This window comes from Polistes canadensis, unplaced genomic scaffold (assembly GCF_001313835.1).
Source record: "Polistes canadensis isolate GaletaPanama2010 unplaced genomic scaffold, ASM131383v1 scaffold_89, whole genome shotgun sequence".
In the NCBI taxonomy this organism is placed as follows: Eukaryota; Metazoa; Arthropoda; class Insecta; order Hymenoptera; family Vespidae; genus Polistes; species Polistes canadensis.
The window spans coordinates 170,959-179,655 of NW_014569636.1; the positions used below are offsets into that span (position 1 = coordinate 170,959).

Consider the following 8,697-nt stretch of genomic DNA (forward strand, 5'->3'; position numbering starts at 1 on the left):
CTCGATGAAAAATAATATATTGAGAAATGTTCGTTTTATTTAAATCTCAGAATATATTTTGAAAATGTATTTAATGTTAATAAATTATTAACGAAATTAGGAGGGTATTATTATTAAACCTGGATAATTTTTCGTAAAATAAAAAGAAAACGACAGAGTTCGCATAGTTTTCAATAGTATACATTGTGGGTGTTTTAAATAAGCAAAGGTTACCCTAAGTTCTAATATTCTTTTCATTTATTTTCTTTTATTTTCTTTTTTGACAAGAAAGTGTAGCATTCAAGACGGCTCGTTACGTTCTTTGGCAAGAGCCAGCTGCGAGAAATTCGTTAATTTCGTATCTCCTTAGGTGCAGAGCGTAGAAAGAGAAATAGAAAGAAGAAAAGAAAAGAAAAGGCGAAACAAACAAAAAAAATGGAGAGTGAGCGAGAGAAAAGTTGAGGGTTGAAGTTGGAGATGGGCGGGCGTGTGCTGTGAATGAAATAAAAAACAAAAAAAAAGAAAAGAAAAAAGGGGGGAAAAAATTATGCACGCGCGTGCGTATACTGCAAGTGTACGAAAGTGGTGGGAGGATCAACACCGGAACGAAAATCGCATTTACACGGGAACTCTTTGGTATCACCATAAAGTTTAGAATTTATTGCAATCGATGCATTATATCGAGCTCGTTTCGTTAACTATCAGCCACGCAAGATTCGTGCCACCAAACACACATCACCCTAGTGGACGACACATATTTTCTCGAGGTTATCTCGATTCTTTTTAGGTGGTCCTTGTATTTTTAACAAACCCAACAAAAAGAAATCTTAACGATATTGTCTTAGAACGATTCTCAAATGATTACGAGTTTATCTTTTTAAATTGGGAAATTTCAATTGGTTTCTTCAATATGCAATGTAAGAGATTAGAATGATAAATGATAGTAATAATATGGATTGAATTGAAATGATACTTACAAATGTTTTCATATTATTATACGAACAATATTGTTCTTTCTAAATATATATATATATATATAATAAATATGCATATAAATATTATAGAGAGAAATATTTATTAAATCGTCATAATATTGCATCACGATTATGATTTAATATTGTCAAACCTAATCGAATAGTTTCCACTCAAGCAAGAATTGTCCATTTTAATGGAAGAATGAATTTCAACGATATAATATCATAGAGAAAATCGTCGTCGGGTTATAAATATCGGTTGCTATAAATAACCTGGCGATTAGAGAAGGAACGGAGAAAATAAGGAAGAAGGGAAGGAAGGAAGGAAGGGGGTGGTACGTTTGCGAAATGTCGGCCTCGTTATCGTCGCATATTCGACTCACAAAAGAGTTTCGAAAGAGTCCAGGACTCGTGTGGCGGAAAGGGGGAAAGGAGAGAAAGAGAGGGTGTGGTTATAGGGGGGGTGGGGTGAGGGAAGAGGAGGAAAGGATGGATTCGATCCTGAAGGAAAGGAAGAGTAAGAAGTTTGGCCATATCCATGGTGTCCTTATAAAGGTTGTGAGTATATAATGGCTTAACCGGTTGTTAGAATTCGCGACACATTATTTCGCTCAGAGTGCCCGGTGTTTTAGAGATAACAAACCGATTCATTCCTCTCCATCGTTTTAGTTTAGACGGGTTGCCGACGCGACTATCCTATAAAAAAAAAAAAAAAAAGAAAGAAAAAATTACAAGCAAACGGTAGACAGAGATAAATAGATTAGAGAAAACGAGAGAATAATATATTTTATATATATACCACCTATCCTAAAAAATATATATTTTAAATAAATGAAATATAATTGTGCGTATGTATATATATTAGGGTGGTTTTTTTATTTTGAATATTTGTAGATAGAATTAATAGATACAATTTTTGAATTCTATCTAAATTCACAAACATATATTTATTCGAGGGTGCATACAAAAAGCTAAACTAGTCGGGGTTTATAGTTTGATAATAAAAATCATTAGGACATAATGACGTTGTTCGAATAGGTTATATAAAATATTACAATCTTAAAAAAATAAATGAAAAGTCGTTACGAGCCTGGACGGACACTCGATCTCTGTGTAAGATCAAAAAAAAAGAGAGAGAAATAAAATGATGTTGAACAGATGCAAAAGGAAGAATACTAATTCCCTCCCATTTAAATAAAAATAAAAATGAAACAAAGAGAGCGTAAAAAATATTATAATACAAGAGTCCAAGGAAAAAAAAATTCGAAAAATTATAATCCATCTCGATGTTTAAATTTTTGAAAGATAAGAAGAAAGAGAAAGTTGGTAGCATCTCTTCGTGTTGCGACGACAGATAGGAGAATAAACCAAAGGACTCCTCGCAGAGAAATTTCCTCGTAAAGCTCGATATCGAATGGCCACTAGAAATCGTAAAGAAATCGAGTCCCTTGCAGTCCGGTAGCCTAAGATTAAATATAACTTTTTATTGTGTATAAGAACGCGGTGCGGGATATCGTAAATCAAATGCAAATCACGTGAAATAAAAAGAGACAAAAGAAGAAAAAAAAGAAGAAAGAGAATAAAATATAGTATCCAATGAATATCAAATCAAATGATTGGTTTAATATAAGTTTTTTGACAATATCGTGTGAAAATTACATTGAATTCATTTAATTTAAAATTATGTAGTATGAAATAACTGAGGTGAGATAAAAATTGGTGTATCACACGATATATAGATATACTTAGACTTTAAGCTATCTAGAGATAACTTTGATATCTATCTCAAGGAAAACTACTACAGAAGACCGATAAAGATAATCGGATTCTTACGAGACTCTCGTAAAATCTTTAACTAAAAATATATTACTCCGAGAGAAAAAAAATCCTTATGTTATATAAAATTCTGCTCAATTATCTTCTTCTTCCAACTGTCAGGAAGCCACATTATATTCTCTTTCCAAAATTCTTGAGACTTAATAGCAAAATTTCGGAAAAAATCTTATGAGACAATCTAATAATACATTCACATTTAATAACCGAACTCATATATCAAATAATCAAATTCTACAGAAGATTAGATAAAATTATTGTCGATTGAGATAAAATTATACGGCATGCCCTTATAAATGATATGTCGTTATACGTTAAAGTTTAAACGATTGTTGCTAATTGTAACCATTAAAAATAAAATCATTCTAGCATTACTTTTTAGAAAGAATAGTTCAAGTATGGTATGCAATTAAGTTCAGCAGGCATGCTCAAAGAATTTCGAACGACGCGATTCGAGCTTGCCATTCCAGGATAGAAAATATTGCAAGAGAGAAAGAGAGAGAGAGAGAAAGAGTTGTTCTCTCATTGGTAAGAAGTTGTCATGGAGTAATTAACTAGCGCTGTCACGAGTCAGCTTGGTTATCGTCTATGCTAGGCGCGCTTGCTAACTGTATTTTTCTTGGCTAACCACCACGAGGAACGGTTTTCAAATGTATCAAGACGTTTCTAATACCCTACTTGAACACGTACCTTCTTTGGATGGCCAATTTTTACAATTTATCAATCATTATTCCATAAAAAGCATCAATTAGTAACAATATAATAATTTATTCGACTGTCAATTTAAGAATTTTTGCTAAACGTTTGCGATCAAGTACGATATTATTATCTTTAATCTCGCGAAACAACATGAAACTATCGAAAGAATTTTAATGATATATCTCAGTTTGATGTTAAATAACCCCCCACAGCTCCCCTCAGCCCTCGCCAGCAAAGTTTAGTTAGCTTGTACCTATTCATTCAGTGACAACCAAGTGGTACTTTTAAATGAGGCCGATGTGCATCGTGAGAGGCGAAAAATCGAGTCCACAGCGACTAATTTTCAAGCTCGAATACCCGCATAACCCAACCCCTCGATAACTAAATGCCATTTACATATATATATACACATTTACGTTACGCATACAATCATATGCAGCATCCATTTAGGAGAACGAGAGAGAAAGATAGATAGATAGATAGATAGATAGACATAGTTGGAACCCTCTTTTCAATTTGTGTGTCGAGTTCATTCTCCGATTGCGAATCTCGTGGTCCTATTGAAAATAAAGAACAAAATGGATCTCGTTCAATCGAACGTAGAAGTGAATTTATTCGAATTTAAAAGAAATATTTCAGTGTTCGTAGAAATGGCAAATGTTAAAGTGTCATTGATCCCTCCCCCGCGAGTTAGAAAAAGTTGATCTTTCTCTCTTTACGTATTGGGTAGACGACGACGACAGTATAACGAACGACGATCATTATGTTAACTGGCAATCACGGTAATGTTGCTGCTACCATCAGAGTTCGTACTCGGCAATAACTATAATGCACAGTAGTCATTGTGACTACTCCCGCCTAATCTCGACATTAAATTCACGAGTTTTCATTGACAACTACCGGGGTAGTAGAGGGGACTCGAGTTTCTACATGTCCTGCATACTATTGTACATAATATATACCATTTGTTTCATTTCTTTTTAGAATCAACTTTATCTTTCTTTTGGAATAACTGGTTGGTGGGCAGGAGGACAGGGGGAGGATCTATTTTTGCTAAAAGTATATGGGATTATCAAGAGGGTTCAGTTTTATACCGTAGACTGTTCGTTAATTGGACGATCATTTGCATTCGGTCAAGATTAAACGAAGATAAGATTGTTCGGGAGAGGAGAGTACAGTGATTTGCGTTCGGGTTACACATACGAAAGATTTCCTAATTAATTAACACGTTCTCTAACAAGGGTTCTTCCCTGGTTAATACAATGATTGTTTAATATTTCGTTTACAATGAAATTTGTAATATCATGTTCGTTGTTTATAATATTTTCAAATATAGAGAAATGTGTGTGAAAAATATTCAACGTTGATTAAGGAAATGTATTGTAATTTAAATCGATCGAAAATATTAATAAAGTAAATTAAAGTGTCTGATATATCTTAAATGATTGTTAATTAATCGTTGGAAATGTCTAATGTTGTCTAAAAGCTCGGAATATATGTTCGGAGCACCGTCCTCCTCGAAATTCCCCTTCAGACTGAGCCTTTGTCATCTATGAAAGTTCTTTTATTAAAATATTGTTTATATGACATTCTCCAAGAAAAAAGGAAATTCTATTTATTATAAATATTATTTTCGTTATGGGTATGTGTAGCCTGAATTAAAAAAATAAGCTTATTATCATATCGTCGAGTTATCGTGTCCCCTTTTCTCGAATCACATAGAAAAGAAACTTCACCCTCCTGAGACTTTTTTCGATGGTGCTACCGCACGCGTGCGAAAGATAGAAAAGGAAAGAGAGAGAAAAATAGAAATAAAGAGAAAAAGAGAGAGAGGGAGCGTAAAGCATCCAAAAATATAACACCCGATGTTATACGAAGGGAGAGGAGAAAAGTAACTAACCAGTGGCGGCAAGGACCTGGCATCTGGCATGCCCAAGAAAATATAATAACACCACGTGCGCGCGGCTTTTGCTTTTGCCTTTGCACTGTGAAATGACGATGAATCCTGCATTAGAACCAGGAACGCGTTTCTTTTCAACTTTCCACTACTCTTTTCTCTTTATTTCTTCTCAACTTATATATATATATATATATATATGATATAAATGTATATTATACGTATGTGTGTGTATGTAACACATGTATTTATGTGTATGTATTGCATATACGTTATCTACATGCAAGTATATGGGGTATTTGTATGGGTTAGTAATTTAGTACTTATGAAGTTATGTATTAGATGGTATGCGAGCATATAAGATATTTGTATGTGTTTGTAATTTAGTACTTATAGAACTATATATAAATATGTATATGTTCGTGTGCATGAGTATATGGGTTCATGTCATGCATGGCACGTGCGTGAGAACACGCGTTCCTCCCTATATTCCCTCTCCTTCTCTCATTTTTTTCTTCTTCTTTCATTCATTTTTTAAAGATTTTTCAAGACATCGTACCATCTTCCGTTCTCGGATTAAAAAGGATTAAATCTATGAATATTTTTCTGTCTCATATATAAGACATGTATACTAATCGAATAGATATATAATATTTCAGTTTTATGATATAGAAATATTTGAATTATATATTTTAATTGCATGATAATTCGAATGTTGTTTATAAGATTAAATTAATACTCATTATATTATTGATAAAAGAATATTTAATGAAGAGAGAATAATATAATATAATTGTAAAATATTACAAGCTATGGTAATGTGTTTTCACATATAGTGTTACTAGTTTTATATTATGCGATAGAAAAAGAACTAACTAAGAGAGGGAGAGGGAGGGTTTAAAAAGAGAAAGAGAGAGAGAGAGAGGAAGGCGGAAGAGATTCTCAAAGGCTTACGAAAACGAAACTGACGAATCGAAGAAGGTGGTAGCGGTTAAGAAAACGACTCTGTGGTCTATTCTCGAATCCTCGACACACGCAAACGTACACGCAAACATATATACACGCAAACGCATACACACACACACACACACACATTGGTAGGCACGTTTTCCACTGGTAAACTCGTATCCACGATATTTCAAGTAATATCTTTCTGAATCTATCTCTATCCGAATTTTCTTGACCTTTTTTCTTTTTCCTTTTCTAGCTAACTCTACGGGACGTCTAAGGGTTTCTTTTGAAACGTTCATAGGATACATTGTTGCGATCGTCACGCGCCATTCTACTTCAATTTATTTCCAATTCAACATAATTCTTTGATCTTTCTTTATTTTCCTATTCACCGTCCACAATTTAGCAGAGTTCCTATGTCGTATACACACACAAGGTGTCTCATAAATACGTTTAAATAATTTAGGAAGATTATCTTATTCTACATTAAAAAACAGAGATAAAAAAACACAAACGTTGTGTAATAAACGATATTATATTTCAATTTTCGAGTTACGAATTTGGATCAAAGAAAATGTTTCCAAGTGTCCGCAGAAAACTGTGGTATATTGGACGTATGTTCATAAAGATAGTTTTGATTTATTTTAATATACGCATATTTATGGAACAACCTGTATATCAAAGGATCAAAAGGACTTTTGTAGCAGACGACAGTACGTTTATTGTTGAAGAATCTATTGGCTAACCGAAATGGTGCATAGGAATTTGACAAATTTTAGCTGCACTAGCTGATGTTAAAAAAAAAAAAAAGGAAAAAGATTCCCTATCGTGCACGTGAAAAATCAAATTAATACTAAAAATAATTATAATAATATAAATACCGATTTTTTAATGTAAATATTTTAGGATGAAAGCAATAAATTTTAATGTATTAATACAGTTACAAGCACACACACACACATACGCATACATATCTATAAATTATCTCTCGATATACATAAAAAAATAACTATGCTAGTAGCTCAAAGTACTCTTCGCAAACTTACAAGCTAATATACGTGTGTTTCGCTTCACAATATTTGCGAAAGTACAACGTCTCTTCTATATCTTCTTTGGAATTATCCCTATAATTTCGTAAATAGAAATATTTTTGTTTAAGACGAGAAAACGCGTTCCTTGCTAAATTGTTTAACGTTCGTCAAAGTTTTAAATTTGAGAAATTAAAAACCAATAGATATTAAATATATTTATACTGATAAATAATTAATTTCTATATCGTGAAATTTTTAATACGAACAAAAAAGAAACTATTTCAAAACTGCAGTAACATAATTTATTATAAGATTATGAATAAAAATGTAGCCATATCTAATATTGTTAATCTGAAAAACCCGTTACGCACGATCGACAGCTCCACTTTCGCATGATCGATGATCCATCGATCATTTCCAATACCCTTTCACCACCGTCATCAGATGTGATCGTTTGCAATGGTATTTATTGCATATGTATATATATATATGCATAAGTTTTTAATAATCGTTCGTCGATAGATGTCACTACAAGTTTATGTCGCTCATCGGTCGCCACGTATTTCTACTATAATATCGATTTTACCTCTACCGCATTTTATTTATTGATTAATAAACTTTTATTAATAATATTACTTATATGAAAAAACAAATGATTAGTCGATAATACAACAACAACAAATTATGAATCTTATAACGATATATATATATATTTATATTATTATAAATATGTAGCACAAGTTTGAAATTTTGCATGATTTTCTCAAGTCCTCTGATAGCCGTGATCGTCTAGTGGTTAGGACCCTACGTTGTGGCCGTAGTAACCCAGGTTCGAATCCTGGTCACGGCAATGCTACGACAACTTAAAATAGCATTGTCACGGCAGAGGTTTTTTTTTTATTTTATTCCTCACTATTATTTTCCATCGACATTTCTATACAGTTTATCCCCTTTTTTCGAAATTTTTCTATTCCTATTTGCAACGTTAATTACATTTTCTTATAAAAATGATTAAACATATATCACAATTAAAAATCTTATTAATCTCGCAAAATTTCGGTGTATTAACATATTTACATCGAGATGAATTTAAATCCTCTTGATCAATTTTGAAAATATATATTTTATTAGACTTTTAACTATCCTTCGTATTTTATGGATAATCGTTTCATTATGTTTAAACGATAACAAATAAGAAATAATTAATTGAACTAAATCATTGCGCGCTTGTTAGTTTTTGCACGTTGATTTTTCTGAAATGCACTACCGGACGAGTATTGCTTGGCGCCGGTCCATCGGTTTGACTTCATTGGCCTGTAACTAACACGGTTAT

General features: G+C 32.6%; 1 non-coding gene across 1 annotated transcript; it reads left to right on the top strand.

The window, feature by feature from the left end:
- The first annotated feature begins 8,142 nt into the window (after nucleotides 1-8,142).
- Trnah-gug lies at nucleotides 8,143-8,214 on the top strand. Its single transcript has one exon. It is a non-coding gene; the product is annotated as a tRNA-His (tRNA).
- The last annotated feature ends 483 nt before the right edge of the window (nucleotides 8,215-8,697 follow it).